Genomic DNA, 27,158 nt, shown 5'->3' on the forward strand with positions numbered 1-27,158 from the left:
ATGAACAGGGAATCATTTTGCAAAGGACTGTGTGCTGATGTAACTGTAGAGTGACATTAAATTTTTATTTAATATTTCATAACTACATAAAGTAAAGTGGACAAGGACTATTCCAACTTTATAGATGTGTAGCTGATTCTGTCAGGTTAATTTGCCAATATCTCCTTTGGAAATCCTCAAAGACCACTATTTCCTTCCTTCCACCTTTTTCTATTCTTCCTTCCTTCCTTCTTCCCCTCCTTCTTTCCTCTCTGTCTTGTTCCTTTTCTTTCTCTTTATTTTCAACTTTATTTTCTTTCTCTATCTTTCATCAATCCTATCCTTCCATTTTCCATTTTATATACCAAATACTACTAGACCCTGGGATTAATGACACAAACAATATATACTTTATTTGCTTTAGTGAATATCATAGTTGTACAGTGAATAAAGAAAATACAGATTTATGGAAAATATACTGAGGTGCATTATGGTAGGAAGGACATTGTATTTGTTAAGGTTTTCTGTGAAGCAGAGACCAAGATATGATTAGACACACAAGTGATTATTTATTGTAGTAATGTCTAAGAAAAACTGGAGGTGCAGATGGAGCACTGGATGGAGTAATTGAACTCAAATGCAGGTCTTTCAAAGAGGTAAAAAAAGAAAGGGGGATAGCTAGACTAAGTATCAGACTATAGGACAATTTTGAGAATGATTTACAGGGGCCGGGGTGTAGCTCAGTGGTTCCGCTGCCTGCCTCACAAGCACAAAGACTCGAGTTCTCTCCCTGGTACCAAAAACAAAAAAACAAACAAACAAAAAAAATATTTACAGAGGAAATGAGAAGTTTTCAAACAACATAAAAGAGCTATGTAGCCGGGGATTTAGCTCAGCGGTTTGGTGGCCTGCCTTGCAAGCGCAAGGACCAGAGTTCAATCCCTGGTACCCTCCCTCCCCAAAAAAGAAGAGTCATGTAAATTGCAGGATGATCTGCTATGATATTTTTACAATGCTTGATCATTTTCGAAGGGTTAATCTTACATATGCATGACCATCATAGATACGTTATCTATCTGGAGAAGTCACAAGAATAGATGATAACAGGAGATATAATGCTTCATTATATTGTACTAAATCATAATTGGAAAACCAGAAATTGGTACTGAATATGTTGTTGAAGGGTATATGAGTATGGATATGTGTGTGTGTGTGTGTGTGTGTGCATCAAAGTGGCGGTGATTAGGTAAGTGAAACATTTAAATCTTGAAAAATATATTAAATGCAAAAATGAATTTTTATGGATTGGTGTAATCTTTGTGATTTATTAAATTAAAAATCTTGAAATGCCTTTCCATCTTCTTATATCCTCTTTTATCAGTTTTTTTTTCAGAGTGCTGTAATTTTCAGTTTAGAGGACTTTTGTTTCCTTCTTTAGAATGATTCCTAGATATTTCATTTTTGGGATGTTAATGTGAAAGGAATTGTTTTCCTAATTTCTCTCTCAGTGAATCTCTTATTTGTGTACAAGAAGGCTATTGATTTTTGAGTGTTGACTTTGATCCTGCTACTCTACTGAATCTGTAAATTAAGTCTAGAAGTCTTTTGGCAGTTTTTTTTTTCTTTTTGGATCTTCTATGCAGAGTATCATATCATCAGCAAATGGTGACATTTTAACTATTTCCTCTTCTATCTTTATTCCTTTTATTTCTTTCTCTTGTCTAATTTATGTGGCTAATGTTTTGAGAACTATAACTATATTGAACAGGAGTGGTGATGGAGGGCATCCTTGTCTTGTTCCTCATTTTAATGTGAAGATTTTCATTTTTGGCCATTTAACATGATGTTGGCCGTTGGATTTTCATAGATAGCCTTTATCAAGTTGGGATAAAGACCATCTATTTCAATTTTCTGTAGGATTTTTTTATCATGAATGTGTGTTGAATTTTGTTGAATGCTTTTTCTGCATCTATTGAGATGATCATATGGTTTTTATCCTTAATTTTGTGGAGTGTCTGAGAGGGCTAAACAAAAGCTGTCTAAATCTGACACCTTGTAAAACAATCCAATAGATATAAACCATTATTAATATTAGGAAACATTTCATAGATTCCATTTCAAAATCAGAGATATCACCAAAATGATTCATTCCTATTCAAAGTGGGTCACTGTAATCTCCTTTCGTTCTTGCCTTCCACTTTCAGACTCTCCCTTCCTCCCTCCTTGCCCACGTTCCTTCTTCCCCCAAATTTATCTAAGTATATACTGTGAGTTCCAAAAGGTCTGTGAGGCCAGGAACAAAGAAGATGTTTTAGAACTCTGAAACTTAATGGCTCTGGCATTTGTCCTTTTGAAGAAAATTATCCTTTATAAAAATGGAGATTGGCAGTAAAGGCTAAACTATATCATTCCTGTTGAAGATGGCATGGAGGGGCAAACTGCAAATATTTGAAGCAGTTCTAACTTCTCAGTGGAGACAGGAGTATAATGCTTTAAAACCCAATAAGCCTGAGTTTGTATCCTCATGTTCTTATTTATTTGGGTGGACTTTGTCAAAGCTCTTAAAGATTCATAGCTTCCAATCTCTTATTATGAAACAGATAATCAAAATGTAAGTAGCTGGGATACCCTGAGGATTAAATAAGATAATGTATGTATAGAATCTAATGCTGAAATGAATGCGTGATAAGTGCTCAGATAATGTTAAGTCTGTTTTAAAGTTTCTCATAACAATTAGGAAAGATGTGAGCATATACAGAGGGCTTACTTTAATCTAAATGGAAATATTCAGAGAGTATTCCTTGCTGATACTTTGCATGGACTGAGAACAAGATAGAGAAAACCAGAAAGTTAATAACTTATATTCAGTGAGTTTTTTTTGAGGCCTGAGGTTCTTATTAGTATTTTTCAGGAATGATAACACTGTAACAAGTGAGGAATTGCAGAGGAGAGCTTGAACCTGTTTCAGTTGCTCCTCGATTCATGCCCCAACCGCTTTAAAATAACGCCACCAAGACCTATTCCTAGAGATGTTGATTTAATTGGTCTGGGACAATGCCTGGGCATACATATGTCTTTACAAGCCCCCGGAAAAATCTAATGTGTAATCACAATTCAAAACTCAGGCTCCAGTTCACCTAGAGGTCTCAGAGGCTCAGTGGGTATTGGGAAATATATTTACCTTTTGTATGCAACCTGGATCTTGACTAAGCATAGTGGTAACCTCTTCACCATTTGTTTCGGAGCAGAATTTCCCTGCCAGTGACTAGCGCTGCTTCACCAGACATATGAGCTATACCACTGCTATAGGAAACTTGGACGTTCCCGCCCATTCCCTAACAAGAAAATCACATGTTTAAAGTATCTGTGTGCTGCACAGTTAATATTTGCCCAACTGGATCAATGAATCAAGGAAGCATATCACTATATGCTGTAATTCTTTATGACTTCAGATCGCCATTATACAAACAATAACAAAAAGTGGAAAACAACAACTATGGTAGATTCCAAATATCCTGAAAAACAAATTCCAAGCCCATCATTGGATGTAGGATCACTGGAATTTTGATCACAGCAAAACCTTAGTTTGCAAACATAACTCATTCTGGAAATATACTTGTAAGGCAAAGTACTCATATATCAAAGAGAATTTTCTCCTTGGAAATAATGGAAACTCAGATGATACATTCCAAAACCAAAAAATATTCATACAGGGATGATTACAGTACTGTAATATGACATTGTGACCAAAAAATACAAAATATTAAAAATAAACAAATTAACCATGTTTACCTTTGAAAACCTTTGTGGCTGGCATGAGGCTGACAAGAAGAGAGGAGTGTTGCTGTGTAGGACGACTTTCAGTATCACTAATGGAACCACTGCTATTTGTAGAATCTTTCTTTTCTTGCAGCTTTAACAAGGAACCTGTCCAATGACACTTTCTTTTGCTTGCTTTTGCGATTTCGGGGAAATATGACACTGCATTAACATTAAGCAGATTTATCACTCCCATTGCTACAGCCTTATTTTTTTTCAGGTGATGTTTTTCTACTCAAAATTCACACTGTTTTCCACATTTTTACTCATTGACATAGTCTCACTTAAAGTGAAGGATTCCCCTGCCTTTTGCTCCACATCCTCTACAGGCAAGAGTTCCACCATAACCCCCTGCTGTTAGGAGACGATCTCTCACAATCTCACAGAGAGAAAGGAGGGGAAGTAGGGAGGAAAGGGAGAGAGAGAGAGCTATTGGCTCAGTTGTGCTCATGTGACACTCAACGTCACACACTGCTTATATTGCAAGGCATCACTAATGTATCAATATAAAATGTATTAGAGTTGTTTGCTTGTTTTATGGAACACTTGTAGAACAAATTAGGTGCAATCTGAGATTTTACTGCATCCAGTTAACAAGTCAATTTGTACTTTTTATTATATTTCATCAAACTGTTTTCATAAATGTCCACATAGTAAGGATTTTAGAACCTGTGAGCCATAGGCCTCTTTTGAAACTAACCAACTCTGTCATTGTGATAAAAAAAAAAATAGCAATAGACAATGTGTAATAAATGAACATCGCTGTTTTCCAATAAAATGTTATTTCCACACATAGCAGGTCACTGGATTTAGTCCCTGAGCTATAATCTGCCAGCCCATGGTAGAGAGGCTGATGGCATTTATTTTGTTTGGGATTCTTACGGTTCTAGTATTGTTGACAAATGAAACAGAGTGATTGGTTGCAAGGGCCAACAGCAATGACAGTGTGAAGAGATTGATATACAGAGGAAAGCACAGTTAGCCGACTAGTGGTATGGGAGATGTTTGTGAAAAGTGAATTTAAACGAGCTCTACAGGTTGAATGAAAACCTTGGCAGTGGAATTCTAGTAGTATACTCATGAGTGCAGCAACTGCAATCATATTAAAATTACAGAGGACATTAATTTTTTCTGCAATTCAAGAAAACAGTAAGAAAATGGCTGTCCCCAAATGACTTTTTAATTCACCTGACCTCGATACTCATTTTTAAAGTTGGAATTAAATTTTGTAGGTCCTGGCAGGTCATGGTACCAAAAAAAGGGGATATGGTGAACATTATGAATAAAACTTAAACTTATGTGTGTGGAGATGAATCTGGGTGCATACAAAAAGATTAGCTAAAAAAAAGCACCTCAATGTTAACATTCTAAAAGCTGGGGATTACTGAGGAAGTCTACAAAATTATAAGTGGACAGAAATTGGGAGGCATTCTAATTTCTCAAAGATTCTATAAGATTCCATTGAGGACCTGTGAATTAGTTTAAAAGGTACTTATTTTAAAAATTTCCAGACACTTAAAGTGTCAAAATAAGGAGAAAATTAGATGGCAATGTTTCCTGTTTTCATGCCTGAGATATGTGTACACTGAACTGAGAATGACAAATACAGCAGAGTTTTATTATTCTCAATCTGCTATAGATCAGTTCTCAAGCATTTCCCTCCTTGAGAGTAGCACACTCGTCTGAAGACTTAACAATTTTTGGTATCACCTTCATGTGAGACTTTCGCATTCCAACTATTTCTCTACTAGAAGTGCAGTGGTAAAATACCAAATGGATTTCAAACTTATGTGAGGCAAGTAGTAAAATACTCAACACACACATGTGAGGGAATAGAGGGAGTAGCAATTATTGTACTCTGAATAAATGTATCACACTAACAGCACACTGGGCCTTGAGATAAAAATTCTGCTCAGTACTTTTTCAACTTGTTTCAGTCAGTGCAACCAATTTGAGGGAAATGACAATTCCATCAGTTATAATGACTCTCAGTGAAGTGATGTTGACCCAGAAAAACAAAATGGTGTTTACTCCGACATGTATGGAGTAACAAATCCCAAGAGAGGCACTGTGCTTTAATATAGCTCACCTACAGTCATTCCATTAGGTCCTTCTTCTTACCTGCCCCCCATTTAATTACAATGGCCTTAGTCTGCCTGCTAGGGAAGCCTCATTTTTTTTAGTTGGATTTGACTAGTGTTTAAAATAAAACATTTATGAGTAGAGATGAATAGATATAGAATTTCCATCTGCTTCTAGGATTCGCTAATTTGAAAAGTGTACCTCAAGGGTGCTTATGGGATACTATTAAGCTTCAAACTTTTGGTTGCAGAAGTAGTTAATGATATTAAGTATCTGGCAGTTATGGTTTATTTAAGATAGCTATGTATAATGGGATGATAAAGTGAAAGTTTAAAGAAAGAGCCAATGTTTACAAAAAGCAAAAATAAAAATCTTGATTATGAACTAAGATTCAAAACATGGAGAAGGGCTGGCCACACAAATCTCACTCTTTCCTTACCTTGAAGATGGTGAAGTACTCAAAAGTTGGAATTCCAGAGGTTTTGAGAAAAGAATGGTTGGGAAGAGACGCAGGTAAGCAATGAGTTCCACTCACCAGGGCTTTGGATGTGGTGTTTTTACCTCACCTTAAGCCTAATGAGAAGGATGTCAGCTCTATCGCTGAGCACTGAAGATGTCTTCCTGACCCTTGGATGGGAATCTAGGGGACTGAGAGACCTCAATGAGTGATAACTGCAGAGGAGTGTATCATCAGCCTCAGGGGAACTGCAAAGAAAAATCGCTAGTCAGGAGGATTGTACACCTCTGGAGAACTCAAGCAGCACTACAGATCATGGTGGGCAAGTTCCAGCACGGAGCGTCACTGATCGTGCAAGTGTTTGCACAGGCAAAGGGTTGAGCTGCAGCTTCTAGGAATCATGGTAGAATGCCCAGTGAGGCTCCTAGTCAGAAGCAGATAGAAAAGCTGTGGAGAGCAGCTCCAGGATCATCTTTCATTTGATTGTTTCCCCTGGGAAGTGGTCATGTCCCCATTTCTCATCACCACCCCCCAGGTTCTGATGAGATAGAAGCTTTCTGTTCTGCCCCTCTCACAACAGAGCTGAAGAATATAAACTGCTCATCTGTATTCTATACTATGTGATAATCTGAACCTACATTGTAATCATGTATTTCCCCTTTTCAGTGTCATCCATTATAGTATGTGATATAGAGACCACAAAGAGCCATTACCTCTGACGATCCCTTTAGGTAGGCATGGAATAATCTCTCTGCATCTAACACTGTATTGCATCTTTGCAATTTGAATAAAGTCATGCCCTAGTTGTGGCCTTGCTTCATCTTTTGTTTGTGCTTGATGTGGAATAATATAGAACGAATCAGCTTTAATTATTTTCTAGGCTGAGAGAAAACATCACTAGTTCTCTACTGAGCTACATGTAAGAATGCTCCTATAGCATTTATTTCCACTGCCACATCTTCATCTCAGGCTCTAGTTTCCAAACAGAGGAAGAGAGGTGGAAATGCAAACTAGATTTTTAAAAAAAGCCAACTCCAACCTATTCCTGTCCTGAGCTGGGAAAGAGGAAATAAATTCCAATTTGGAATCACTTGGAGTACTTGAAGATAACTGTAAGTCTGTGGCAAGAGGAAGCATTAAGTCAAGAACATGAAAGAATGAGCCCAATAAAACAAATGTATAGTGAAAAATACTGACAAAACACAGTTTGTGTCTGTTTATTTTCCACAAGTCCTTGCAGTTCAATTCCGCTTTACCTCTATTTACCAAGCCTCTAAAGCAGTGGTGGCGAACCTATGGCACGCATGCCACAGAGGTCACACAGAGGATCTGTAGGAATAGGATTCAAGTGGACGAGCAACGTTTTCTGTGTTGTATACCTAAAAAGTACCAATAAACTCAATGAGGAAAAAAAAACCTAAAAGCTCAGTATTCAGATTGAGGTGTTGGCAAATAAATGGGTTTTGGGTTCCAGTTTGGTCTCTAAGTGTTTTGCCATCACTGCCCTAGAGGGTTGCTAACAATGGCTTGAGGTATTCAATCACCTGATAGAGGAGTAGTATTGGAGTTCATGCTGGAAAACATAACTACCAATTCTTCTAAAGCATGTGAAATTCAATAATCATTGAGCACCAATTAGTAGCTGCTTCCTGTAAGGAGGAAATATTCTGAAAAAGAGAATGAAAAAGGAAAGCAACACACAAGATGGCCGTAGATAGTGACAATTGTCATGAACAAAGTGGAACTCAGTGCCAGCATAGAGAGACACCCGGGTAGGGACACTTTGTATTAAGTGAACAGGGAAAGCCTCCTGGTGATGAAAGATTTCACTGGGGACTGGAGAGTTAGAATGAGCCAACCATGCAAAGAGCCTCAGCAGGGGAAACAAAGAGTGAATAAAAGTGTTGAGTCTCTCAGGTTAATGAGTGAGAAGGCAATTAGAAAGCATATGATTGTAGTCTGGGAGCCAATTAATTTTTTCAGTATATATTTATGCAGAGCTTGTTATATGCCAAGCAATACACTAAATGCGATAGACAGAACACTGAAGAAAACCCAGGGTTCAATTTAAGTGAATGTTATATCAGTGTACAGACTAAACAGCAATCAAGAAATAAACACATCTAATACTGGTCAGGAGTAGAGAGGTGTGTTTAAACTAATTTTCTAAATTGTTGAGTCATAGAGGGTGATGCATGGCTTTAGTTTTTATGAAATAGTGGCAGAAGCATTGTTGCCTATGGTGACATTTACAGAGGCCTGAATAAAGTGATGGAATACATCATAGAAAATATCTGTGAGTAGAGCTTCCAGGTGGATGGAACAGAGTGTGAAGCAAAGGGACTGCGTGGGTGGACCCAAGTGAAGCAGAGAAGGAGACTGATAGCAGAGGTCATGAGACAGGAAGTCAGCAACCTTCTCATGTGGGAACCTGTAGACTTTGATGCAACCATTGGGCTTAACGAAGAATGATGAGAAGTCATTAAATAGTTTTATGTAGAAGATGCAATTCCCTTTCTATTTTAAAGGATTTCCTGGATTCTGTGTGCACAAAAGACTGAATTGAAGAGTAGGAGCAGAACTAGCACATTCATTGAGGTGATAGGGGCATGGGCTATATTGGGAAGGGACATCAGAAACGCTGGTTCTGATATATTCTAAAGATAAAGTCCACAGCATTTGCTGATAGGTTGGATGTGGTGGTGAGACAAAGAGATAGGTTAAAAGTAATTGAGTGTTCATTTGTTTTGTTTGTCTGACAATTCATAGAATAGATGTGAGCACTTGTGGAAATAATATGCTGAAAAAAGAAGTTTCTAGATGATGTCTCCCATACTCTTTACCTGAAAGTAAGGAATATAAAGAAACCAAAAATTAGTGGACAAAGAGGAAAGACTGCAACCAAAAGAGCAGTGTGCTAAGGAAGAATGGAATAAATTATATCAAAAAATGAATGATCAGTGGTGTAAAAGGCTGTTGGAAAGCTGGATGAATAGAAGGCTAACGATTGGTCAGTGCTTTGGATGTAAATAAGGAGAAATATGCAATAGCTCAAGGACCATGTGACACTGAAGAGATTGTTTAGTTTTGTTTGCTTTATTTTTTTTGGAAAAAACAATTCCAATATGTTGATATGATATGAGTGATATGAAAGGTGAATTATTTTTAATGCAAAGGAAATAACTGCTGAAGGGACATCATTGAGTGGGAGAGAACGTATCTTGCCCTACCCAAAAATTTTGCTTTCAACCACAGCCTGGGAAGTTAATTGTAGCAGAAAGCAAGGCAGAATGTACAACTATTGTGGGTATATCTATAGGCTTGGTAAGAATATGTGAGATTTCTCTTCTGACTGCTCATGTTTTCCCGGCAAACTATGGACCAGGGCTATCATGTGAGGAATGGTGGAAGTGCAATATAACAATGGGGAATAAGAAATATGAAATGGCCAGAAACAAAACACCTAAATTTTAGTGGAGAAAGAGAAGGATAGTTTGAGGGTCCCTGGCCGTGAGTTTAGAAGAATTGCTATTTTTGTTTTTTGTTTTTTTTTCACCAGTTACAGTTACGTTTTGATGCTTTTGTACAGGTGAAAGATGGGTGAAAAACTTAATTTAATGACAATTGAGTATTGCCAGGAATGGTATCAAATCCTAGGAAAAATTCTGCTATTATCAACAGGCAGAATTTGGTCAATTATCAGTAATAGAAAAATTTTGAGAGTCTGACGATATTGGTAAAACTACCAGAAAATCATTTTCACAAACAAACAAATAAACAAACAAAAACTTCTGTTATTTGACCAAATGTTAACAAGTCCAAAATTTTAAAGAAAGATTAGTTCAATGGCCAGCTATAAATCAGATCCCTGCATCTTCCAGGGTATAACAGAGGAAGTTCTGGGAAGGCCTTGTTGATAATTCTAACTTTTGACCTAATAATTGTTGACTGATGATTCTTTTCTTTTTCTATTCTTGTTGCATTTTTATGGAATACATATTGTACTATAAGAACAAACATAACTTTTGACAGGGATGCTCTAATAAAAAATTTCATAATTAGACTTCACAGATGTTCAGTCTGACTTTACAGGTGTGGACTGTAATCATTCCCTTTGCTGATGAAAGGATCAGGGCCAAATTGAAAACATCAGGGGAGTACAGGAAGCTCCTGTAGCAGACTTCATCAGAAAAGTTTTCTAGATCTGACCTCAGCCACAAGGAAGATGACTCTCATTTCGGTCATAGCCAGAGCCAAGGGCAACTGGGACTATTCCCAAGGGGAAAGTGAGGGACATCTGAAGCTCCCAAGAGTAAGACCACTGTCCTGTAGGATTCCTAGCAGAAAGCTTGGGGCTACCTCCAGAGATGGTGTACTTTGGGCACATGGCTTTGGGTACATTCTAGGTAAAATGCGTGGAGAGTTTCAAGACTATGGTGCATTCTTATTAATGAGGAAGTCAAAAGATGGCCTTTGGGGAGTGAGAATGAGATCTGTCATAAACTAGAGTTACTGGAGTCAAAGTGCCTATTCCCTAAAGCAGCAGGGATTGCTAGATTGGTTCAAAGGAGCCTGTTCCTCGAATTTGAATAAGGCATATGTGAAGTGGGCAGTGTGGCGCAGTTAAGGACTTTCAAATTGATATGGCTTCTGATAATACCCAATGGTTTCAAAGCCATCTATAAAACATGCTGCTACTGCTGAAAACAAACTGCCTTCCTGAACAAAATAGCTTATCTGAAAATTGAAGACTAAACCCCAGATTTAATGTGCATACACTCTGAACTTGGAACTAGAAAGTCAGAATATTTCAAAGGTGTTGGTATGCAAAAGGATAGCTCATCAAGACTCAAAAGATACACACACTTGGACCTTATTAAGGATTTTGAAGACCGTGTCGCCTAAGCAGTGGTGAAACTATTCCATAATTTATACTGCATGCCTATTATGCAGGGAAGAAAATGCTACTAGATTAAGGTTAGGTGTTTGTTTTGTTTTGTTTCATCATCAATAGACTACTCAAATGTCTGGTTATCCCTCTTTGAAACAAATGACAAATGACACTGTATGAACTGGAGTTATCTTCGAACTCAGAATGAAAAAAAGTCAAAAACCAAAATGAAGAGGACATGCATTGAGCCCCGTTCATACCTTGTCATTACTATTCATTAGCTCAATATTTAGTAGATGAGGAAGAAGCCATGGTTCTTGTCTTCAACACGCTAGCAAAGGTAAGAAGGCAAAATCCCACAATTACTTACGCCCATGATTATTTAACTTGCTTTCTCCTTTACCTCTTGTGAATACCAAAAAACAATAAGCAACCCCTAGCACAAAATGAATCTAGATCCAACTATTAAACAGAAAGCTCTTACCTGCATAAAATTAAAATTTTGTTTCCCCAATCATGATACCAATCAGATCCGTGGAAGTAAATCAATGCTTGATAATAGCTCAGTGCTGCTCCTAATACTCCAACAGTGACAAGGCTACAGAAAATGCCAAAATAATGGAATTCTATGTTCATTGCTTTTATAGTCCTTAACAGTTTGCTTTAAAATTAAGATTTGTGTGAGGCAGTCTAAGCACTTACATGTAGAAAAACAGACTGCTGAAACTCACATGCTATTTCTCATATTCGACAGAGACAAGAAAAGAACTATACACCACAAAGCATTTCTCCTCAAAAAATAGAGTAACTGTTGATTGATTTCTTATCTTTGAGCAGGCAGTCCATTTAAATTTTGTGTCAAACTACAAATAGTTCTTGACGATTATGATCAGTACAGAGATATTCCACCAAAAAGCCACTTTCCCTAGTGTGAATTCACCTTCTGCCTCTTAGGAAAACATCAGATATGCTTTCAGACATGCAGTATTCAACACACACCATAAACACTGAGTAAACCCCAAAAGATTTTTTTAAGTGTGGTTAATGTGAGAATGAATCAAATTTCCAAGTGTGACTCTGAGATAAACTTTTGAAAACTGTGACCTGTCTGCAGGAGACTGTGACTCTGTATATAATGAAATGTCCCACTCTGTACTTGCAAAATGCGCCTGGAAGAAAGCTATCTGCTATCTTTACTTACCCTGTGCTGTAAAAGAAAAAAAAATAATACCAGAAAATAGATGAGAAAATACTTTATGAAATCCATTGCTATGCCATCTATTCTGTATGAACAATTTCTGTAAATGAGAATATTAATGGCTTAGGGGAGGGTGCTTAGGACTGGGAATAATGTCAGAGTTCTAGTCTCCGTTTTGTAGAGACTACACTACAATTGTTTCTACCTGGATTGTTCTTTTCGTCAAGCCCCAATCCAAGCATTATTCACCACAGACCAGTAGAATAAACCACAGATTGGTTCAACAAAAGCTTCTCCTTGTTTCCTGCTGCCATTTTAATCTTGACCCACTTATATCTAGGAATCAGGCAAAATTTCTATTCAATAATTTCTGCTTCTGTGCCTCCAAGCATGCTTTTCCTAATTAGGCCAATTTGCATATTCTGAAATTCTCCTCAAGGGCTTTTCTCAGTCTATCTTTACTGTTTGTTTCTGAATCAGACCACCCCAGGGAGTACCTCCTGTCCCAAAGAATCCTTGAAGGCCAAATTGCTACCTTAAACTAGTGTCACTTTAGGCCCCTGAGCTGGGTGTGGGACACTGCAAAAGGAGGAAGTGGCCTAGATTAGGGCCATCATAACTTCCTGTTCTCTCCCTACAAAGAAAGGATTCCTCATTTATATGACTATCTAAATAGTAACATCATAGGAAGTTACAAGCTTTCTAAAATATACACAGTTAAATTCTGGGTATTTTGCTTTTGTATAAGAGCGTAAAATGTAAGGTTCAGCAATTCTGCACCACACATAAAATCCTTCATTTATTTATTATATCAGATGGGTTAAATAAAATGTGGTAGGTTGTATATTCATGGGGATTTCAACTTCTAGATACTCAGGAAGAAATATTTAAGGGAAGAAAATTTTACCGCTTTTCCCAAGTAAGTTAACTTTGGGAGAAAGAACTACTACCTACTTTTACCTTTTTCTTCCATCCTTTTTATAGCTTCTCTCAGAGGAGATGATGATTTATTTTTTATTAGTCAGAGTCTGATGCATCCGTTATTTCATCTTTTACCACTGGGCACATTGATATACCCCTTAAGGGTTTGATCTCATGTGGTTTTCGTTGTTTACCTCCTACTTACATTTCTCTGAAAGCATTTACAATTTCAATATGGATAGAAATTTAAGGAATAAAGACTTAAGGACAACTAATCTAGTGTTTGAGTCATTGAATAGAATTTAAGGAAAGATATAAAGTAGTACATGTCTAGATGTACTACTGTGTAAATTTAATTAGGAATCGAGGACTGAAAATATCGCCCTGTGACTATATATAATACATCCTCTTCTTATACCTGGGACATATGTTTCTTGGAAGTTGTTGGAGAAACTCTTGGGAATCTTTTGTTCAGGAAAAACAATCAATTCTTCCTAGTGTCTCAAAATTGATGGACTAATTCAGGTCCATGTACTCAAATGTTATCATTGTACAGAAAAGGTTTGCATCCCATCCTGGGGAAAGTGGAGGTTTATTAGCTATAAATGTTCACAGCACAAAGTAGCCCAATCCATTAGCAATGCTACTTCACAATAATCAATTCTCTCAAAGCATTCATTTAAACAACATTCAGTAACATGAGGTACAACAATGGTTTCACCCACGTGTTAGGTAACTATTACCAATTGCTTGCCTGATACCTAAGCATTACTGATCGCTTGCCTCATCAACACCTCCTTGTGTTAACATTTGCCTAAACTAACCCAAAACTTTCTGTGACATAGCTTGATAAAGACAAAAGATCATGAAAAAAATTTGAATGAAACATGTATCCGGAGAAGGGGGGGCTTCAGGATATTATATCTTCACTTAGACATCAAAGTCATCCTTGCCTGTTTTACATGTTAAATTTTCATGTCACAGGTAGACAGTCTGAGTGCGTGACAATAACTTTGTAAATTTGTGCAACACTTTATGAGTACAGAGATCTTTCACACCCATATTTTATTTAATTTCTTAAGCACATGGATCATTTCAGTCCCCTAGATAATTTATTCAGTCCCACTTTAGACAATAAATGAATATTCTAATATAAAATTTATTATGATTAGTCTCCTAAATATAGACAATATCAATTAGTGTAACCTCAGAGGATTGGCTCAAAATCAGTTTCAATTCTAGTTATTTAATCAGTATTTATCTTCCAGCTATCCAAAAATACACCAATGTTTGGAAATTAGGAGGAAGCAAGGTCCAGTTCAATATAAGATCAGACTTCCAGAGCAATTATTGTTTCTGAAAATGGTACAATATGTCTCAGGAAGCAGTGAACTTCTTCTCAATGAAACATCCAATGGATGGCTGATACATTTGCACTTAAAGAGTACAGGAGATATTTGCATTACATACACATGATTTATACAATGTTTTAATTCTATTGCTAAGTCTGTACAACGAATCTGTCTATCTTTTTGGTCTATGGCTTATTGTTCTTTACCTAAGTGAACTGTGGGTAATCAAAGCTCTGCCATTTTGCAAACTTTTTGCTTGTTTGTTTGTTTGTTTTATGTTACCAGGGATCAAACTCGGGACCTTGAGTTTGCAAGGCAGGAAGTGGAACCACTGAGCTAAATCCCAGGCTTTTTTAGAGTTTGGTTTCTACATTAAATCATTGACTTTCTTGTCTCCCAATTTTTTTTAACAATTTGTCCAGCTTGCTCTGCGTTTAAATTGGCAAAGGTCATGTGCTTGTGCATGCCATCTGAATATTTGTACCATAATATGTTTATCTCTCCTACAACGAAAAGAAAATAATCTGATGCTACATGTCCAAGAATCAAAAACAAAACAAAAAACAAAAACAAAAACTCTTTTTTAAATACATCTATGTCAAAGCAAGACAAAATGAAACAAGATTGGGAATGTAGTATGAAACCAGAATATCTCTAATTTTTTCCAAATTAACACAGTTTTAACATAATAAAAAGTTGTCTTCCTTATAAACAGATGATAGCTGCAGGCTGCCATCTTTCAGGATCTATCAAGCCCTCAGCCCCATTTTGCCTGCCAGTTTCCACATGATGACCACTTTAGATAGACAAATTAGTTGTACAGACTTAGGGATAGAACTAAAACATTGTATAAATCATGCCTATATAATGCAAATATCACCTGTATAACTTTAAGTGCAAATGTTGTAGCAGCCATCGATTAATAACAGGGCAGAACATCAACAATGGAGGATGGCTGACCAGCTCATGGCATCCAGGAAGCAGACAGAAGATGAGTGCCCAGAAGAAGGGGCCAGGAGTCCCTCTAGTCATATCCCCCCACCCCCAAACACTCTCACACACCCACAAGGGTTCCTTACTAATGGTAGCATCTCTCAGGCCAATCAAGCTGACAATCAAGATCAATCATCATAACAATAAAGGAAGGTATGGCTGTTCTGCCTGACGTGGAGAATACTTGCACTTTCATTGCTGCCTCCTCTCTGTTCTCAGTTGGTACATGCTTACCATACATAATAATTACAATCACTTTGGGGAATGAATATATATGTATATGTATATATATATTTATACTTTTGCTTTTAGTATTTTCATCGTTTTTATTTCCTTTCACCTCGCTATCCCCTCCTGTCCCATATCCTAGATCCCATTCCCATTGCCACAAAGCCTATTTCCCTGCTGTTCATCTTACAGTTTTGTTCTTTCTTTTTATTCTTTCTTCTCATTTGAAGCAGGAACTGGGAACAAATCACTGAGCCAATGCATATGTCAGGTGTCCACAGCCTTTACTGTTTATTAGAATCCCCAAGGGGGCTTGTTAAAACACAGATAGAGGGGCTCAATCTTGAGAGTTTCTGATGCAGAAGGTCTGGAGTGGGGCCAGGACATTTTATATCCAACAAATTTGCAGGTGATATGGTGGTGTTGATCCATGATTGCACATTAAGAAAGTCTGATGCCAGGCATGGCAGAACATAACTTTAACCCCAAGTACTCTGAGGCTGAGATAGGAGGATCATGAGTTAAAGGCCAGCCTGGGTGACTTAGCAAGACCTTGTTGCTAAATAAAATTTAAAAAGAGCTGAGGATGGAGCTCAGTGTTCTGTGTGTTTAACCCCTAACACCAAAATGGAAAACAGAAAAATAGGAAAAGAATCACCAGAAAATAAGACATTTAATAAAGTGATTTGGTGCCTGCATTTCTTACTGCTACATTACCAATGTGTAAAAGTGAATTTGCTGGGGTCCCTTCACTTATCTTCTGAGTAATGGAGTAAAGCTTTCCCTTCTCTAACAGCATAAATCTTCATAAAACAATTGATTTCTGCTTCCTAGCATTTGGCGCCTTTTTCTGCAGTTATCTGTTTATAGACACTGGAGATGTTTCTTAAATTTCAGCCATAAAATCATCATCTGCTGACTGAGCTTTTCATTGATGGGAGACTTTAATTACAGATTCAACCACTTTGACCATTCATTTTTTTTCCTTATTCATAATTCAGCCTTGGTAGGTTGTATGTTTCCAAGAACAGGCAAATTTATATTCCGACATCCAATTTGTTGTTATACAATCGTAGTGGTTTCTTATGATTCTTTGAGTTCTTTGGTATCAATTGGAAGTATCTTCTCATGCTTTTATGATTTTTTTTTTTTGTATCAGGGATCAAACTCGGGTCCTTGTGCTTGCAAGGCAGGCGACAGAACCACTGAGCTAAATCCCCAGCCCTATTTTTGTTATTTTAATTAACTTCTCTGTCATTCTTAGTCCTGTAAGGGTTTAACCTCTCTGCTGTTTCTTTTTTATAAAAACAGTTTAGGATGTTTTTCATGTCCAACTTACAGCAGTATGCCACAAGGCTGAGGAAACTGGGCACTCACTTCTTTTTCTCTTTCCCTCATCATACAAGTTGCATGGTAGGACTCGTTCTCTTGGCACTGAACTATGCTATTTACAGAAGGTGGCAGATGTAAAGGTAAAACTGCTCTTCATACTCCCATTCGATGTGTCTATTCTTGCATTTAGTTTTTGCTCATAGTGGTGCTGAGACAACTCAAATGGACACCTAGGCTTCCATAAATTATTACCCTTGGACGGCTGTCAAAACTCATCAAGCCCTCAGCTTGATGTGAAGTTAAGGGTTGGAGTCTTTTATTATGCCGTATTCCTCATGCTGTGCACCAAGACTCATATCATTCTAAACCCAGGGCAAAAGACAAAAGATGAACAACCTGAGAAAAGAATTAATAGACACAGAAGACAGATTAAATTCCAAGATATTTGAAGGAAGAGTTCTCAAAGTAGAGTTAAGAGGATGAGAGGGGAAAAAAGAGTTTTTCAGAGCTAAGCAAATATTTGATTGGAAAGACTATCAATAAGTGTCATGAGCTTCACAACAACAAAAAAAAATTTGAAAAAAATATGTAAGTTTGTGTGAGCAGGATTTCAGAGGCCCAAGGATTAATGGTTGAAGAGGTAGAAAAATGTTATCTACACAAAAGCTTCACTTGGATTCTTTATCATACATTGCTCTTTCATGCTCCTCTATGTTTTTATTCCTACTGCTTCTCTTTAAAATGATCTCATGTCTTCTCTTCACAAGCTCGGTTCATTCTCATCTTTCAAGTTTCAGAATACATGACATTTTCTCTGAAAGTCCCTCCTCTGATCCCCTTTCCTAGATAGGGTACTTGCTATTTCTCTATTAATAAAACCATGTATATTTCCTTTTATACTTAACAAAATTATAATTATTTTACTTTTCCTAGGTATATGTGCTTATGTTTTGTAGTAGAACATATGCTTTCTGAGTACCTAGTATCTTTTCTGAAACAGAGCACTTACGTAATGTATAAAAATTTGCAAGAATGGAGAAGAAAAGGAAAATCAAGTGGATCTCAGACTTTTTTCAACCATAGTATATGTACACTATATTGGGACAATGAGTTCCTCTCATTAGTTGAGCAAATATTTAGTGACACCCTATCACAGACAAGATACCGTTTCTGTCAGTGGTGACACAATATATTCTCTGTATTGTGCACTGAAACTTAATGGCATTCCACTTTATTTCAGAGAATACTTTATCTGCTTGAGCCTAACTGAGCTCTGTTCAGATGTAACATCTTGTTTAGTGCTTGCTCCCATGAGGGTTCCAAGTTCTTTCCAGTTCCAAGTGTATACTGGTTTTAGTTACAAGTATACTTTCTCACTTACTCATTTTTGGATTCTCCGTCTTGAGACAAAATTGCTTAAAGGAACATGTTTAAAGAAATGTGAAGTCCTACAGAAATTGAATCCATTCCACCTGGAGGCATACTACAACTGCATGTAAGCTTAGCAGAACCTTCTTGGGAAGCATTTTATGTGGGTAAGAGGCGATTCGGAAAAAGGGTCTCATATAGTGCAGCTCTGTGTGATTGCTATGACATTAAATGCATGTTTTTCACCATGTAAACATCATGATATATAAATGATCATTCAAAGCATTGGGTCATTAACATATCCCTGCCTGCATATGAATGACTTATGCCTTGCTTTTTTCCCACTTTATTCTGACCTCATGCTATTTCTCTTATAAACAAACCCATTTAGCCTTCTTCTGTGACCTTATATGAGCTATATTTATTTCTGTTTCTCTGGTCCTAACCTTTCATTGCTTCTCAAAAATATTCTTTCTCATTGTTTTTCTGTAACAGTGACCTTTTGTTTCTCTGAGGAACATCAGATCTGATCTTGTCTGTATTGTCTACTGGCTTCAGTATATGATCTTGGCAGGCTTTGCCTCAACAACAGGACTCTAAATCAGGCATAGTCAAAGTTTCAGAGAATAATGGAAGTGCCTTAAATAGTAGAGGGCCAAATTGGAGAGGTGAAGAGAAATTTGGTAGCAATGTTTTTCAACCACTCAAGGGTGGCATTTGTTTGGGAGTACAGGGCTCAGCCAGCTGGCCCAAGGGATACAGTGTGCTATATTAGTATAAATCCTTTATTGGTTCCAAAAAGAGCAATGATCCTGTTTTTTCACTTTGCAAAAGTAAGGCACAAAACATGGCAGCAGGCCTTGATAGGTCAAAACATTGGCATCATAAACTGCTGTCACAGGAATTGCCTTTCTCAACCACAGGAACAGCTCAGAGACTTAGCCTCAATTCTTGCCCTACGATATTACTCCCTTCTCTAGCTTACCTTTATACATTCTCAATATTATTTGGCTTTTCTCTTAACTTTTTCCTTCCCACAATATAAGAATTCACATCGGAAAAACATCCAATGTAATAGAATAAAAAGGTGTAGACCGTCCAAGGGATCAGGTAATTACAACTCCACCCTGATGAATGGAGTAAAGGTTTCGTACAAAGAACTAGATTTACATGAGACAGGACCCTTTGGCTTTTCTTCCTCCTCCCATGTTTGGAAGCAAAGAGAAAATCTTATCAGACACCAAATCTTCTGATATGTCTCTCAGTCTCTAGAATTGTAGGAATACATTTTGTTTAGAAATTACCTAGTCTTAGGTACTAAGCTGTAGCAGGACAAGTGGACCCAGACACTGACCACCATTTTAAAGGCAAGTCAAAGCCACACCTTAGAAGGTACCTGTATGATCAGAAAAAGCTGTGTTCCCTTCTCCCTAGCACATAGCATTGTTAGCATATTAATTATAATACCCAGTGCATTCTTCCTTATTGTATATCTCTTTACCATGTAGACTCCAATTCTAGTCTCATATTCCTTGAGGGAAAGGACTATTTTTGTGCCTCCATGTATTCCTCGTAATGCTTTAGAAATAGTAGATGCTCAATGAAATATATGCTAACAAGTTTAAATAGCCATTCCTTGGTACACTGTCAAATATTTTTATCCATCGTACAATAAGATTTTACTCCTTACATGAATATGCTTATAGTTCCTGCTATTTAGTAAAAGAGGAAACTGATCAAGGCTAAGTTTAGCTGAGAAAGCAGTCAGGTGGTATTGTTTTGAGTTTTGAGTGCCTAGGAAATGACTTGAGCTTGAAGTCAATATTCCAAAAGGGTGTGCCAATCAGAGCTTACATTTCAAGTATATCTGATCAAATGATGGGAGATACTATGTATAACAAAACAGTAAAACACAAGAGATTATGATTCAGATTTTTACATAATTAGTTTATATGCTGATATTGGGTTAAAAAAGTAATTAGAGAAAATCAGAGCTCTGAGGATTGTGCTGATTTTAACTACATGAAAAGCTATTTTGTTACTTTTCAGTTTGTATTAGTATATGATTGTGAACACAGTGATTACATTTAGCTTGGGTGTTTGATACATGTGCCTTTTTTCATTTTGGCAATTTTTAGACCATTACTCTCCCCTTTCTCTCTTTCCACAGAGCTACTTCCCATCTTTGCAGAGCCTCTTTCCCTATTTCTTAACATGTCTCTTTTATCTTGTTCTCTTTATTTACATTTTCAATCTGCTAGAGAGATAATGTGATATTTAACATTGTATAAGTCACTTATTTCTCATAATATGGTGAGCTAAAGATCCACTCATTTTCCTAAGAATGACTCAAGTGCAGCGATACCTCAGTTCACAAACTTAATCCTTCCCATCCATCTTTATGGTTCAGTAGTACTCCATTGTGTATAAATGCCGTATCTTCTTTATCCATTCATCCATTGATGTGCATATGGGCTCTTTGCATGATTTAGATATTGTGATGGTTGTGCTGTTATAGACATAGGTGTGAATGTACTAATGTGATATAATGTCTTTACATCTTTGGGGAAGATGCCCATGAGGTATAGTTGGGTCAAATTGAATGTCTGTTTTTAGTGTTTTGAGGAATTTCCATAGTGATTGCACAAGTTCACATTCTCATCAACAATGTAAAAAGGCTCTTTTCCCCACAACTTCATCATCATTTGGCGTTTTTTCAATTCTTTATAACAACTATTTTTGTTGGAATAAAGTGCTTTGATTTACATTTATCTATCTAACGGCCAAAGACGCTGAATACTTTTTTTTTTGTATTTACTGGCCAGTTGAACATCTTCTTCAAGAAAATAACTATGCATTTCAATGGGCCATTTTTGGTCAGGTCTTTTGGGTGGTCGAATTTTTTTTAAGTTCTTTATATATTTTATGTATTAGTCCTCTAAAATGCTATTACTTTTCTAATAGCCAGGATAATACCTTTAAGCATATTACCTTTCAAATAAAAAAACAATTCACTTTTTATTTAACTTTTTCCCACTATTTTTATGAATGCTTGGTTATACAGATTTTGAGAGTGAGGGGCAGGGTGGTGGATGGGAAGATGGAGCAAAATAATTTGGTTGGGAAAGAAAGAAGATGAATAGCCAAAATTCCTGGAATTTGGAGGCTGAACATTGACCACTCTCATTTAACTGAGTGCAAACATTCTCATGGGCTATACACTATGTCAGAAACAATTTGAAGCAAACAGTAATTAATAGTGGCCTATTGATATATAACTACGTTGTGAGCACATCAAGGGATGTAGCATCACATGCCTCATGATTAAAACCCAGTATCTTCTTGAATTCTTCATTCAATACATTTGTATAAAAACCTTGCATCCAGGCCCCAAAGAGTCACTTTTGTAGAGCAAATATTAAACTTGTTCTATTTTACTTAGGCCAATTGAATAGTCAATTAGAAGTGATTTATAGCTGTGACATTAGTTTTCACTCTATGATAGCACTTACACTTAACTCAAACTGTATTATATCACAATTTAACCTCAAAGTAGGGCCGTCAACATTCTAGAGAAATTCTTAATTTAAAGTTTACACGTCAAGATTAATCATGTATAATTACATAGAAGTGATCCGAACACAAGTATATATTTGGAAGTACTAACCTCTTTCAAACATGAGAAATGATTTTGGAAACACGAAACAAGTTTCACAGATTAGATTCAGCTAGCTACTTCTATTAAGCTTGGCAGCCTAGCTGCTTGCAGAGTTTTTGCTTCAGAGATATTGCTGTGGATTCTTTGTCCTTTTTTCCCCCAGCCCCACTTTTTTCATTTTAGTTGATTTCAGTCGATTAATATTCCTGTAATAGATGTCGTAGTCCTAATCCGCTGAATCCAGGAATGTGAACTTAATTCAAAATAGGGGTGTTGTTGATGTAACCAAGTAAAATGGAAATCCTTCGTGTGTGCCCTAATCTAATATGATTAGCTTCTTGTGAAAGGGATATATTTGGAAAGAATTCAAAATGAGCAAGGGAGGACTACTTGATGACATACAGCAGCAGACAGTCACTTGTAAGCCAAGGAAAGGAACAGGACAGTTCCTAATAACCCCTGAAGGAACCAATCCTAACAACACCTCAATTCTGGACTCCAAAACTAAGATATAAAGTTTCTAAAGTGTAAGCCAATCAGTAAGCTACTTCCTTACAACATCCTTAGGAAGCAATAGAACTGTGGTACTAAATTCTTTAAGGCAATAAAAAGCAAAAAGGAGTCATAAGCTTTCTATACCTAAAGTTACAAGAAGAACCCTGAACGAGTTTGCGTAAGTCATCATGCCACTTGGCTCTTTGAAACTTGCTCTGAAATGCACACATGTAGTTGTATCTGTATCTATAGCCATATAATTTTGCCTATATCTATGTAAATTGATGCATGGATGCTTCTTTTTAACAATTTGATGACATACTTTATTGTACATGCATGATTTTTTTTAATTGTTGACTATGAGTTATACATTATATTTTATACATGAAGGACATGGTGATTACAGCTTTAGTAGCAAATCTAAAATTCTATAGAAAACAATTGAAAAGAATCAGTTGACCTCTCTTTGATCTTATTCTATCATCTTCAACTATAATTCATGAATTGCATTAACATGAAGAGAGAGAAGTAAGTCTTATATATTTTTGTATAAGGAATGTGATTATAGGATGCAATTAAAATTATGTCCATGGAAAAATCTTGAATATAACCACAAAAAATTACATTATTTGACTTAATCCAGGGTAGGAGTAGGAGATGATATCTGATGGTACATAGAATTTTGGAAATTCTTTCAATGTAAAACTGAGTATCTCCTAATAAACTTGGGAATCATATTAATCAAGCTTGTTTTTGCCTAGCATTTTTGTGCAAAGCAAGAAGCCCATTGCTTCCAACCCTTGAGGTAAAATATAATGATCAATCAAATCTTGATTCATTCAAACACCAGATACTCATTTCTCTCATATATAATGCTTGGAAATAATAGGAAACCAGAAAATTCAACATGGTTATATATCTATGCATAGGCAGAAAGTGAACCAAGACAGCTATTACGTCTCTCACTGGGTCTTTCGTGCTATACTCCTGTTAATCTCCAAATGCAGCACAACTCAATTTTATGACCCAAAGATTAAAGAAATGCTGACCTGAATAATAATAATTGACTGTATATTTTGGTTTTCTTTACTGACTTCCTTTCTATTTACCCAATAAAATAAATTTGATGAAAGTATGAAATACTTTATTATACAATGTATACTACATTTGAACACAATGTGCGCTGCTCTCAATAGCTGTATATCTATTCTTATCAAGGCATAAAACTACACCTCAAAATATATCTTAGAATTTTGTGAGTGAAGGTGTTCTCAGTAGGGATGCAGGGATACCCTTAAAGTTTTTTCTGTCTGATATGTTTACATTAAAATTACACACGTTATATATGTAACTATATCTATATCTCAGTAACATATCTATCGCCACAAATATATATTTGAAATGTAGAGTACTTATTCCATCTTAAAATATGTAGCTATATATAATTCATTGCCATCTGTTCCTCTGGCTTCTCTTTTTACTCTAAAAATCATGAAAATCTGAGAGGATTTCTGAAACTGTATACATATTTAATTATAGCACTTACATGGTGGATGACACCAGCAGGCCGAAAACAGAGCATATGAATAGTAAGAACAGCACTAGGAAATTCTCGCTAAACCATGAATTACTATCTAGTTCATGTTGGAAAACTACTTTAGCACTTCTGAACCTCAATTTATTCCTCCTTAAAATGAATGTAATAAGCTTCACAGCCTTGTGAATTGAGAAAATTTTATTCAATGTGACAATGATAAAGAAGGTCTAAAGTTTCAAAGTGCTAAGTAATTGCAAATTAACCTTATTATTAACATGACTAAATTTGAATATAATGCAAATAACAGCAAGTGCAGAATAGTTACAAAGAAGTCAGAGCCCTCTTGTTAGTGATATATGTCCTCCTGGTTTACCAAGTGAAATATTCATCAATGAATTCAATACTCTATGCCAGCTGAAAGTCTAGGTCCTAAGGATAGATCAGTGAATAAATCAGATTATTTCGTTCATATAATGTAGTATCTAGGAGGATGGCATAAGGGGGAAAGACAATAAACAATATAAATAATGGATTAATTATCCATATCTCATTGCTTCTAAGATGTTATGAATTATAAGGCATATCATTGTTTTATATACTAGTAAGATAAAAAATATCATTGGTAAATAAATATGATAGACCACATATTATAAAATAGGTACCAAATCTAGAGATTTTTTAAAGGATTAAAATAAATATTTACCATTTTTCATATATGCATACATATTAAACACTAAATAAAATTAATATAAAGTCATTGATTATGGATTGAATAATTTAATTCTTTCAAAATTCATATTTTGAAACTCTAAGACACATTATGATGGTTTTTAGAGACAGGACCTTTGGGAGATAGGTAATTAGGCCATGAAAATAGAGCCTTCATACTTAAGATTCATTAACTTATAAGTAGAGATGGAGAAAGTATTAATTTTCTCTCTCATGTGAAAAAACAGAATAGACACCAGCAGACCCAACCAGAACTCAACACTGCTATCACTAGCAACTCAAACTTTCCATCTTCTAGAACTGTGGACAATAAATTATTGTTGCTCAAACGACCAAATCTACAGTATATTTTAGCTAAGATAGTCATCCATGCCCACACCCATAGTGACCGTGTTGAAAGACAAAGATAAAAATACATTCTTGAAAACAGCAAAACCATTCAGAACATGCAAAAGAACCCCCAAAATTATAACAGCTGATTTTTCATCAGAAAGAGTGGAAGACAAAAGCACAGTGGTAAAATATTAAAAAAACTGGGAAAAAAACCTATAAATGTTAACCAAGAATCATATAGTAAGCCAAAGTACCTTTAAGTAATGAATCAGGAATAATATCATTCCCAGATAACCGATATATGAAATAAAACATTGCTATCAGATTCACCACATAGAAAATATCAAAGAATGTGCTTTCTGCTGAAAAAAACTGAGCCAACAATTTGAATCTACTGGGAAAAAAAATTCATGAACATCAGAAAAGGTAATTTGGAAGGCAATTATAAAAAGCATGTGCTACACATATTTCTTTTTCTTTCTTCTTTTAAATGAAAAAAAGTAATTGTATGAAACAAAATTTTACACAGTTTCATAGTTTAGGCTACAACAGTTAGAAATATATTTTCAAGAATAGCAACATAAAGATGTGTTTGGGAATAAAGCTGTATGAAAGTAGAAATCTTACACCGAGAGTAAATGGAAATCAGAGAAACACATGAAGAAAAACAGGAAAGGTTTTCTAAATGAGAAGTTTGATATAATAAATTCTACATGCTTTCCTCAAGTTTTTCTCGGGTTTTTAAAAGAAAGAAAATAAAAATCTTTCACCACCCTAGAAAATATTGTATTGTTGGCTCCAGCCAAGACAATTAGGCAAGAAATATGTAGGATATTTACTTTGGAAAGAAACAGCTCAATCTGTTTCTAAATATGGCACAATCCTCTATACAGAAAAATGAAGAAATACACCAAAATTATTACAGGCACGAAGCCAGTAGAACAATGGAACAGGATAAAATATCAGTATACATAGAGCAATTATAACTTTATAAAGTAGTAATGAATGATCGTAACAAGAAATTCAGAGAATAACTCAATGTAGAAGTGCATGAAAACAGAATATTCACAAGTAAAATTAACAGAAAGAATGTAAAGCTTGAAATCTGAAATCCAAATGCTATCAATGGGAGAATAGATCAATAAATTTCACGCAATGGACCAGTATTTGGCAATAACAAGAATGAAATTCTGACACAGGCTTCAGCATACATTCCTCTTGAAAGTATTTTGAAGGAAGAAAGTAAAAAAAAGAACAAACGACTGAATTTATGTGCAATGTTCAGAATAGATAAATATATAGTCAAATCCAAAATAGATGTATGTGGCCTAAAATGCAGCAGCATGTCACTCACTGCTTCTCCAGGACTGGGACTCATGACACCTGAAAACAGCCACTTAATAAAGACAACAGGAAAAAAACAGAAACTCTAGGAATTAAGAAACAGCTGCCAGGAAAACTAGAAATCACAGAAAAACTGGAGAAACTGAAGACAACAGCAAGGAAAGAAAGAAGCAAGTTGAAACACTAACCCTGACATACTTCCTCAAATAGAACTAACTTAATCCATTCCTATGAAACTGAGAACACTGAAGTGGTAGATAAATAACAAAATCCAAAGTCAAGATCGTATCACCAGAAAGCACATACTAACCATAGAGACCTCCATACTAGCTTGCAACGAAATCTTTCCACTCTAATTGACACTCAGCTATGTCAAAATAGAGAATAGAAATGAGAAAACAAGGCAAGACAAGTAACTCCAAAAGCTCCTCTCTCCCCTAAA

The sequence above is a fragment of the Fukomys damarensis genome, unplaced genomic scaffold (genome assembly GCF_012274545.1).
Source record: "Fukomys damarensis isolate Sample0158 unplaced genomic scaffold, DMR_v1.0_HiC HiC_scaffold_39, whole genome shotgun sequence".
Lineage (NCBI taxonomy): Eukaryota > Metazoa > Chordata > Mammalia > Rodentia > Bathyergidae > Fukomys > Fukomys damarensis.